General features: G+C 39.7%; 1 pseudogene; it reads left to right on the top strand.

Annotated features, from left to right (window-relative positions):
* Positions 1 to 424: 424 nt before the first annotated feature.
* LOC131831112 (small ribosomal subunit protein eS4-like) lies at positions 425 to 3,118 on the top strand (annotated as a pseudogene).
* Positions 3,119 to 10,729: the final 7,611 nt, after the last annotated feature.

Genomic DNA, 10,729 nt, shown 5'->3' with positions numbered 1-10,729 from the left:
GTAGGATCAGAATTGGGTTCATTCTCACAGAAAACATCACTAATAATAAGAGCAAAATTTCAGCCACATTTAAACGCTTTTATCTTACCAATTAAGAGCTAAAGCATTAAGTGAACAAGAGCGTGATTTGCAGAGTGGGGAGGTAATACAGAAGCCATTTAAGAAAATGATACAGTTGAGTGTTGGAGACCTTTGTTTTATAAGTTAAGTGGAAGTGGTATATTTGGATCCAAGAGAAGAATCACATGACCTCCTGAATGAAAAGAAACCCACAAGTCATTAGTCATCTAGTTGATATTATTTAAATCACACAAAATGCTGCCTGTATCTAGTTACAGGACTTTCCATTTGTTTTCCAAAGCAGACTAGACCTGCGTTAGGTCAGTTGATGTGCTTACCTAATTCCTCTTGTTTGGGTGTCTGCATGGACCGGAAGATCGAAATGGTTGGGGACTTGCTTTCCACAAAGCGTAAGCTATTGGAAACAGTGCTTTGAACTGAGGCATCATGCGCCCCACAAGGGGAAGAGGAAGCCACAAACAGCATCAGAACATGAAAATATAGGTCATATATGCTGCCCTAGGCAAAGAGGGTGCGCCTTCTTGCCACCAAGAGCATGGGAAGGAGGCAGGGAAGATACATATTAGAAGATACATTGTTGACTACAGAGGGTTTTTACCTTTTTGTGTCTTTGTCACTTCTTTTTTTTCTCCCAGTGGATGTACCTCTCTTGGGTCCTGTGGTGGGGGTGAGGGAGCAGTGGGTGGAAGGGATGATGCTGTTGGCGGGAAGGTCGCCAGCAGGCTTCCTCTGGAGAACTGCATGGATTTTTCATTAGTTTTTGAAGGTTCTTTGTATAAAAATAAAACAAAACCAAAACTTTAGTATGCAAAGCATTGAAACTTCAGCAAGTCTCTTGTCAAAATGAGCTTATTTGAGCATAAAGTAGAATGACAAAGTTTAAAGGGAAGGTGAGTGGCAATCTGATGAAAATAAACAGAAATAGCCATTCAGCAACAAGAATGTCTTCTTAAATTCTCGTCTTTATTTACCTCAGTGCTTCCAATTTGTCTAGCTCCAGATATCTTAAAAAAGTGTGGTCCAAGAGGAGCTTTACCTAAGGGCACTCAGTGTTTACAAAGCAAGGAGATTTTTCTTGAATACTGGCACTCCGTCCTTTCCCCTAAAGTCCCACTTCTGCTATTTGAGTACTTTTTGCTTAACAATCACACAACATCAGGCTGCCTTTGCTCATGTGCACTACAACTCCATCTCTGTGTCTCCTTCCATCCAAGGCTGACTTTGGCCTTCCTCTGAGTCCTTCATACTCCCTAGAGTTCCTCCCTGATAAACCATCAAAGCCTTGCAGACTCATGCCCTCTGCATGGAAGAAATCTGAAATAGATTATTATTTGTATCCATACCAGTCCAAAACAGTCAACCCAGTTGATAGTACTCAGTTTTTATTTATTTATTTTGCAGGTTCCACCTGCTTTAGGTCCATCTGATCCAAATCAGAACCAGAGGTTGGCAAACTATGGCCTGAGGTTCAATTCCAGTTTATTGCCTATTGTACGGAACTGTTTTTGCATTTCCAAACAGTTGAAAAAAAAATCAAAAGAAGTATAATATTTTAAGATACATGAAAGTTATATGACATCCAAATTTTAATGTCCCAAAATAAAGTTTTATTGGAACTCAGTTGCTCTCATTCATTTATGTATTATCTAAAGCTGCTTTCGTGCTATTTTGGCAAAATTGGCTTGCAAAGCCTGAAATATTTACTATCTGGTTCTTTACAGAAAAGTTTTGCTAACTCTTGCTTTAAATCCATTTTAAAATTTATGTATTAACTAGTAAGTTGTGCACTAGAGAGCAAGATTCTCAAGGGAAAATATGTTACTTGATCATTATCACAACCTTGTTGGTTAACACAGTGACAGACATGTAGTCATTACTCGACTGATATTTGTCTCAAAGATTTACAATGATGTAGCCTACAGACCACTTTCAGAAGCATACCTATTACATGACATCTGTTTTGGGAAGACTCACCAACAGGCAGGAGGTGCATGCTTTTGCTCCCTAACATCTTCTTCCCTTAAGCTTATTATAGAACACACATACTTTTAAACTGCTTTTTAAAATTTGGAATATATTGAGTTTTCTATAGTTAGAGGTTTTGTTTTTAAAATTATGTACTCTTCTCAGAGGCTGTATACTGGTTATCTATCACTGCATGCAAACTACCATAAACCTGGTGATTGATTTCAAATAAGCATTGTAGCTCATGTACCAGAAGGACTTGGTCCTCTACAGTTTGTGGTCCCAAGAAGCATCTGAAGTGTATAGCAGTTCCAAAACATTGGATGCTGGATAAACTGACTGGTGTGTTTGCCTCTCCCCATAAGCTGAGAAGTGTCTCCATCTCATCATTTTCCTAAGGATCAGACTTAGGTATGCCCTAACAGGAGATGAAATAAAGAAGATCTATGTGCTATGTTTTATTAGGATTGATGGCAAGGTCCAAACTGATATAACCTACCCTGTTGGTTTTATGGATGTCATCAGCACTGACAAGACTGGGGAGAATTTCTGTCTGATCTGTGACATCAAGGGTCGCTTTGTTGTTCATCGGATTACACCTGAGGAAGCCAAGTATAAGTGTGTGAGAGAGGATCAGGGTGAGAAGTGTAATTTGTGCAATGCGAGAAGGATCAACGTGGGGATAAAAGGAATCCCTCGTCTGGTGACTCATGTTTCTCGTGCCATCTGCTGTCCTGATGCCCTCATCCAGGTGAATGACACCATTCAGATTGATTTGGAGACTGGAAAGATTACTGATTTCATCAAGGTTGATACTGGTAATCTGTGTATGATTAGCAGATATGTTAACTTGGGAAGAATCGGTGTGATCACCAGCAGAGAGAGACACCTGGTTCTTTTGATGTAATTCACATGAAAGACGCCAATGGTGACAGCTTTGCCACCCAACTCTTCAACATTTTTGTTACTGACAAAGGCAAGAAAACCATGGATTTCTCTTTCTGGTGGAAAGGGTATCCATCTCACTGTTACTGAAGAGAGAGACGAGACTGGTGGCCCAACAGAAAAGTGAGTAAAATGGCCCTTAGGTGATGTGGTTGGAAGTCTTTATGCTTAATTAAAGATCATACAACATGAAAAAAAAAAAACAAAATAAGCATTATATCACATCATTTTATTAATTAGGAATTCAGGCAGGGGTTGGTTGGTTGATTTTCTCCTGTTCCATATAACATTCATTGGATTACTTAGTGGTATTCAGGTGGTGTCCAGGCTTCTTTAATGGGTCCAGTGATGTTGGTGGTTGGAAGGTAGGACTCTGTTGGGCCCCTTTCCCTTTCCAAGTCATCCCAGGACCTCTCCAGTAAGGAGTGGAAGCACTTCTAGCAACTAGGTAGAAACTGCTAGTTCTCCTGGAGTCAGGGCCCAGAGCTTGCTGAGTGTCATTCCTGCCACTTCAATTATCAAATAGTTGCCAACCAGCCCAGACAGAAGGGGAAAGGAAAGAGACCCCATCTCTTAGAAAAAAGAGTGTCAAAGAATTTTTGGGTCTTCTTGATGTGCAATAAGCTCCTTCTAGTTTTGTTTTGAACTTTGATAATTCCAGTTAAGTATAATAGCCCCTCCTAGTCCTCCTAACACATGATCTTTTTTGAGCTGTCTTTCAAGATCTTATTTCTAAGCTCTGGAACTGTCAGGTGTCTTGGCAAGGAGAAGACTAGCTCAGCAGCCCAGGCATGGAAGAGCTATGAGGGATGGTTGATGGGCACTGAATGCATTCCTGGGAGGTGATTAAGTTCCAAAACAGTTCCCCCAACTCATAAAATACCTAAAATAGGAGCTGGGAGGTCTGCAGGCTCACTCGGGACCCCAGCTACTTGGGAGGGAAGTCCTAAACTACATTCCTATATACTTAATGATCTCTTGCATAATATAGTTGGAAGATACTCCCTTCCCTTCCTTACCCTTCCCTTCTTTCTTTCCTTCTCTCCCCCTCTCTCTCTTCTTTCTTTCTCTCTCTCTCTCTCCCTTCCTCCCTTTCTCTGTCTTTCCCTCCCTCCCTCTCTTTCTTTCTTTCTTCTTTGAGAAGAAAAATCAGTGCTGCTCCTCACTGGATAGAGATTGGTAGCTAAAGAGCACATAGGCCAAAATAATGTCAGCTCAAAGCCTGGTTTTTCTCCTCTCAGTCATCTTCCATTTGTGTACTGTACTGCTAGGGTGTTTTCCTTTTTACTATAAAGAAATTAGATCTGGTTTTCTAAAGATGCCTTTGTTTAGACTAATTCTCTGACCCAAAGACTGGAAATCAGAGGGATGTAATCATTCAAAGGATAACTTCTGTATATGACTGTATACGGGGGTGAACAATGTCAGTAATTTCTCCAACAGAAATAATTTTTGGAGGATTTGCTTGGCTTATGTTACAGAGTTTTGAGAGAAAATCCAGTTTCTTGTAACATGCAGAAATGCATATGTAAGCGTACAAGATAAAATAATATTTAAATGCACCAAAATTTTATGGAGATGGAAGACATTTATTTCATACAGTTCTATTTCCCTATCCATTGGAGCAGTCCACCTGTTGAATTTTTTGACCTTTGAGATCAGCAGGGTTACAACCCTGTGTAGGTTCACCAGATGAAGGATTCCCTCTGATCTGGCTCTGCTTTGCTACCTGTTATTTCTTTTTCTGGAAGCTCTAAACAATACTGTGCCAGAGCAGTTGCTTTCTCTACGTGCCATGTGAAGTATTCATTTTCTCCTTTGGTGGCTGCTGACTGAGAGCCTCTTTGCACGTTTCCTCTGGTGGGAGGACTCTGAGCAAACTCAGGCTGCTGTGGTTTGCACTGGGAAGCCTGCGCATGTGGCCCCTTTGCAAGACAGGCCGTGGCAACTTCCTGGTTCTTTAAAAAGTCACATAGAGTCGTGGGGCTTGATAGTACATTTTCTGTGGGCATTGAAAAACCCCTGAAGTGTTCACATAGAGAAAGGAAAGGATCTCTCTTGGTGATAAAACTAGAACAACAGGCATCTTTTCCTTTTCTTTGTGGCACGGAGATGCTTAAGAGAGGGGACCCTTCGGGTGCCTGGGTGGCGCAGTTGGTTAAGCGACTGCCTCTGGATCAGGTCAAGATCCTGGAGTCCTGGGATCCAGTCCCGCATCGGGCTCCCTGCTCTGCATCGGGCTCCCTGCTCTGCAGGGAGTCTCTTTCTCCCGCTGACCTCTCTCCTCTCATGCTCTTTCTCTCTCTCATTCTTTCTCTCTCAAATAAATAAATATTGTTTAAAAAAAAGAAAAAAAAAAGGAGACTCTTCATGGCAAGCCATAACTGGAAATTAAGAACACTGGTCTGTGGTTCCTATCTATGTTGTTGTTGCTGGTAGTGGTGGTGGTGGGGGTGTCTGTGTGTGTGTGTGTCTGTGTGTGTGTGTGTATGTTTTGAGAGCCTTCAATATTCATTTGAGGCTGTACTTTCTGTGGCTTGTCTGGCCTAAAAGTAATTCATGTCCTAGTGATGAGTCCTTCTTTTGGCTAAAAGTGAAGCCTGTTCCATTATTACCAGATACTATAAAGATAGTGCAAATCTTAGAAAAGCATTTTGTGGTATAGTGAAGGTTAGATATCTGTGAAATTATATCTGTGAAAAATATCTGTGGTAACACCTTTCCAGGAGAGTAGTTTTGGTCTTTGTTTTGAAGTGGTTTTCTATGAAACATTTTCTTTCCCTTGTTCCTCTATGGGAGGATTGATAGTTGTAGGTTACCTTCTTGGCATTTGTTTTTTATAGTCCTTAAGCTCCTTTTTCCCTAAAAAGTGTTATAGTTTCTGCCACTGGTGGATACTCCTCACTAACTCACTGCTAAATTATTTGTCATCAGTATCGCTGTCCTTCAGAGTCGAGACTCTGGAAATCCCCACTGACATCCTTTCTTGCCAAATTTGTCTCTGGTTGCCCGACCACAATATTTTCTCCCCTAATCTGGCCAGTCATCTCCGACTTACTTTAGCACATGCAGCATTTTAGAGTTTGACATAGTAGAACACTGCACAGATTTGAAAAGCTTTCTAGTGGAACAGTGACCATAAGTCACCTCAAAGAACAGTTGAAGTTCATTGGATGTGGGAAGAAGGCTCTGGAGAACTAGAATTTTTCCCTTGGGCTGTAACTGGTTCTGGAGCTAATCGGAAGCTGGTTAGCATCATAAGGAGTTTTGAACATATCTTGTGGTTCTTCAAGATTCGCTGACAAGGTGACACTCTTTCTGTGTGCCTGAGTGGCTCAGTTGGTTGAGTGTGTGCCTTCCGGGCTCAAATCATGATCCCGGGGTCCTGGGACTGAGTTGTGTCTGGCTCCCTGCAGGGAGCCTGCTTTTCCCTCTGCTTCTGCAACTCCACCTGTTGTACTTTCTCTCAAATAAATAAATAAAATCTTAAAAACAAACAAAAACCTCCCACTCTCTACTATTGAAAAAATTTTTTTTGAATTTTAGTATGTATATATTCATTCTAATATTAATAGGAAAACATATCTGATCCTTGGTTCTTATTGTGTAGTTAAGAGGAAATAAAAAAACAATGAATGCTTTTTGAGCACATGCTAGATGACAGACCAGACATAGGTACTTTATTTAGCCCATACTGGTGCCCCTGAGAGCAAAAACCAGATAGTCACTGAGAAGTCAAAACCCCATGGAGAGGGAGGCTGGCTGAGCAAGCAATTAATAGCAAACTTGGGTCAAGGCATGGAAGAGACAAGGCGGTTGTCTCCTGGATACTGGCAACATCTCTTGGGTACGTAATCTGTACCAGTGATTTTTCCCTTGTTTCTATTGGTTACTTTATTTATTTATTTATTTTAAAGAGATTTTATTTATTTTTTTGAGAGGAGAGAGAGAGAGAGCACGCGCGCGCGCATGTGCAAGAGCAGGGGAGGAGCAGAGGGAGAGGGAAAAGCAGACTCCCCTCTGAGCAGGAAGCCAGATGTGGGGCTGGATCCCAGGACCAGAAATCATGACCTGAGCTGAAGGCAGAGGCTCAACCCACTGAGCCACCCAGGTGCCCCTCTGTTGGTTACTTTCTATCTTCCTGCTTCTTTATCTCTTTCCTGAACCAGGTTTCCTTTGTTTGTGACCATGATGCCTTCCCAACATTTTTTTCAGGATCCTGATGTCTCTATCGTCTTTCTCCAGGTAGCCTGATTATATTCCTGATTAGTTTTTGTTTGTTTGTTTGTTTGTTTGTTTTTAGAATTTATACTTCTGAGTTCTTAGCTTTGGATTAGGTTGAGTGCTCAGAGTCAAATATTGTCCTTGATTCTTTTTGACTTCTTGTGTCTCTACTTCTCACCATCCCAAACCACCACCGCTGTATTAAATTTGGGCAGCAGTTGTACAAGAGTTTCACTGTCTGTGAGTGGCCATGAATCTAAGCCTTATTTTAAACTTTAAGAAATATTGAAATAAACATTGTTTTTTTGCAAATTCTATCAAACACTTAAAACATTTGGGAATATTAGTATTAATTCTTAATTCAAAATAATGACATTTGTAGAATATATCCTGATGTTGGGCAGTATGAGGTTTATTTAAAACTGGCATTTTATATATGCTTGACCATTAATCCTTCCTAAAATTCAGTGACCATGATGATCCAACTTGAGGTTAAGCAAGTTTTCCATGTAATACCCATGAAAACTTTTCAAATATAAAACATTTATAAACCTACAAGGAAATTATAAAAACATATATAAATTATACTTTAGGGCTTGATTAAAGGGCTATCTGAATATAGATAGATGACAGCTTTGCTGTCTGCTGATAAGGCCCAAATGATAGACTTAGCAAGGGTGTTTGCATTCTAATCAGTGACTTCTGAACACTCAAAGCACAAGGTTCAAAGGTTGGCCTCAGTTAGCAAACCCTTCTGTCATATTTTAGGATTGTATTTCCTTGAATCGCAGCAGGTAACCTGGGCTTGGTCTTGACAAAGAGCTGTTCAGAAAGGTTGAAGAAAAACAGCAACTGTTTTTTTTTTTGCTTATGGAAATGCCCATCCCAGATCTGATCAGTAGCCACACCGAGTAACAAGTAATAAAAAGCACGAGATAACTTATTATAAAATGCAGGAGTTGTAACTCATAATAAACTTATGTTTATTATAATAAACTGCTTAAATTCAGCCTACTGGGCTCTCTTTGGAGTTCAAGGTCAGTGATGGCTTTTTGGCTTTTAGAACTTGATGTCTGGTTCTGGGGAAGGATTATATGATTTTAGTGTAAGGCAACTGACTAGAATAGTTTTTCTCTTTCAAGTCCAAGTATGAAGATAAGATTAAATACACTTCCTTGCCATTGTGCCATGCTTAACTTTTAAGCTCTGTATTATCTATATTAAAAAATGATGCTTTCTACTCTACCAACTTCCAAAAAAATTTGAAGCAGAATCCAGAAGTATCCAGTCAAAGTCTCATGTTGACCATGGCGCCCTGAGAGCTTCCTTGTGGAGAAAGGCAGATTACGCCTCCAACAATTTCTTTTTCTAACACTGCCTTGCATAAGGAATATTGAAATGTTTATCACTTTATTTTTCCATGGAATTGTGCCAAACGCCATCTACTCTATCTGAGTAGGGAAACTAGATTTCCTCACTTTATACTACCTCATTGACTATATGTATATGTGCATGTGTTTCCAGTCTCACAAATGTGAACTTTTCTATTTTGCTTACTAACACGACAGAACTGTGAAGATCAGTGATTTCTGTGACAGTTCCCGGCCTTTTTGTTCTTTTAGCTCTTTGCTACTCAAAGGATAGAATGGGTATCAGTATTAATGTCCATCTTTCTGTGGTTTCACGTTTTATAGTTTGGCATAGTTTATTAATTTTTGTTGGCTACTTTCAGAATGGTAATTTTAAGCTTCAAAGGCACAAATGTCTAGCCCTTTATTGACAGACATTTTGAGGACTAGAGGCACACTGAGTAAGCTGACACCAATGTCCTGCTCAAGTGTTCTGTCTAAAAGCCAATCACTCCCGGGCTCAGGAACATTTGGCTCTTACTAATACCCTTTTCCTTAGGGCAGTAGAAGACTTGGATTAACCCTTTCCTTAGGGCGGTAGAAGACTTGGATTACAATTCCAAGCTAAAATTTTTACTTTGGAATTTTGTGCACATTCAGGCACTTCTGTTCACATAGTACCTGTCTACCACATGGCAGCTCCAAACCTTTTGCTTCGCATAAATCCCCGTTTGGAGCATGAAGGTCGACCTTGTCTATTTAACAACACATACGCTTCTCCTAACACGTTTGCTCACGTTTGCCTACAAAATTCCCAGATTCCTTGTGGCAATTCACACCTGTCTCAGTCTGGTAGAAGTGTAACACTATTGCTTACCTTTATGTACCTGATGGTCAAAACAGACAACTCTATTTTGCTGAGCCAAAGCTTTTCCTTGTTTTTACATTTGCCCCCTGAAGTCCTATTTTAACCCTTTCGTCACCATAGAGATCCTCACATATATCTTACAGGAGAAATTCGGGCTAAAGCCGTGGCAAGATAAAAAAAACATGAGTTGCCTTTCTCTGGCCCTGTTGTTCACTGACCCACAGAAGTGTTATTCTGTGTCTCCTAATCCTTTGGCCCTGGGACTCTACTGCAGACATTGCCTTGGCATTTTATAGGTTTCCCAAATGTTGCAGAATTTGACCTCAGCTTTACCATCACCGGGGAAGTAAATTGAATGAAAACATTTCACATCAGGAGTCTACTAAAATTGCCAGCTCTCTAAATGCAGATTCATCTTTTTAGTTCTGCAAGGGGATTGCTCTAACAAACACAAAAATCCCCACAAAATACAAGAAATAACTTCCCTGCCTTATTTCAGACAGAGTTGTTGAAATCTGCTCAGGTGTATGTACAGGCAGCACTGTATTTGGAAACCAATATCACTTACTAAATAATAAATAATATTTAATTTCTCAGGAATAAAAAAATCTAAACTATTTATATATATGTACATATATATTACATATTATATATAATATATACATAAGTTATACATACAATTATATATGGAATTATTGTCATTAGCATCCTCTTTAATATCTAAATAATATTTAATTTCTCAGGAATAAAAAAATCTAAACTATTTATATATATGTACATATATATTACATATTATATATAATATATACATAAGTTATACATACAATTATATATGGAATTATTGTCATTAGCATCCTCTTTAATATCTGTGAAACATCTATTGAATGTAAAGTGACAGGTATTTAGGCATGGTGGGGAATGCAACAAATTATATAAATCTGTAGTGTGTCCTCAAGGGCCTTGACTTTGAGTTAGACAGACAGATACATTATTTATCAAGATGTAAATAACTATCCAGTCAGGATACTATGAGTACCCAATATCTGGAAAGGGCTGTAAATGCTACTGAAATTCATGCCATGCTTGTGGAGGTCAGTTCTCTGAAGGTCTTGCAGAGAAGCCATCCTCCTGTCTCTGAATGGAATGACTAAAGGGTGGGGCATGGTGGTTGCAGAAGAAGACCCTGAAGTGCAGAGGTCTGAGTCAGGTGGATGAATGGGAAGATGGCTGTCTGAGATTTCTTTTCTTTCCAGAGAAGTGAGAAGAAAATGGATGACATAGATGAAAGACAAGCAGC

This window comes from Mustela lutreola, chromosome 5 (assembly GCF_030435805.1).
Source record: "Mustela lutreola isolate mMusLut2 chromosome 5, mMusLut2.pri, whole genome shotgun sequence".
NCBI lineage: Eukaryota > Metazoa > Chordata > Mammalia > Carnivora > Mustelidae > Mustela > Mustela lutreola.
Note: the sequence above shows the minus strand (reverse complement) of the source record. Positions and strands in the feature narration are given on the sequence as shown.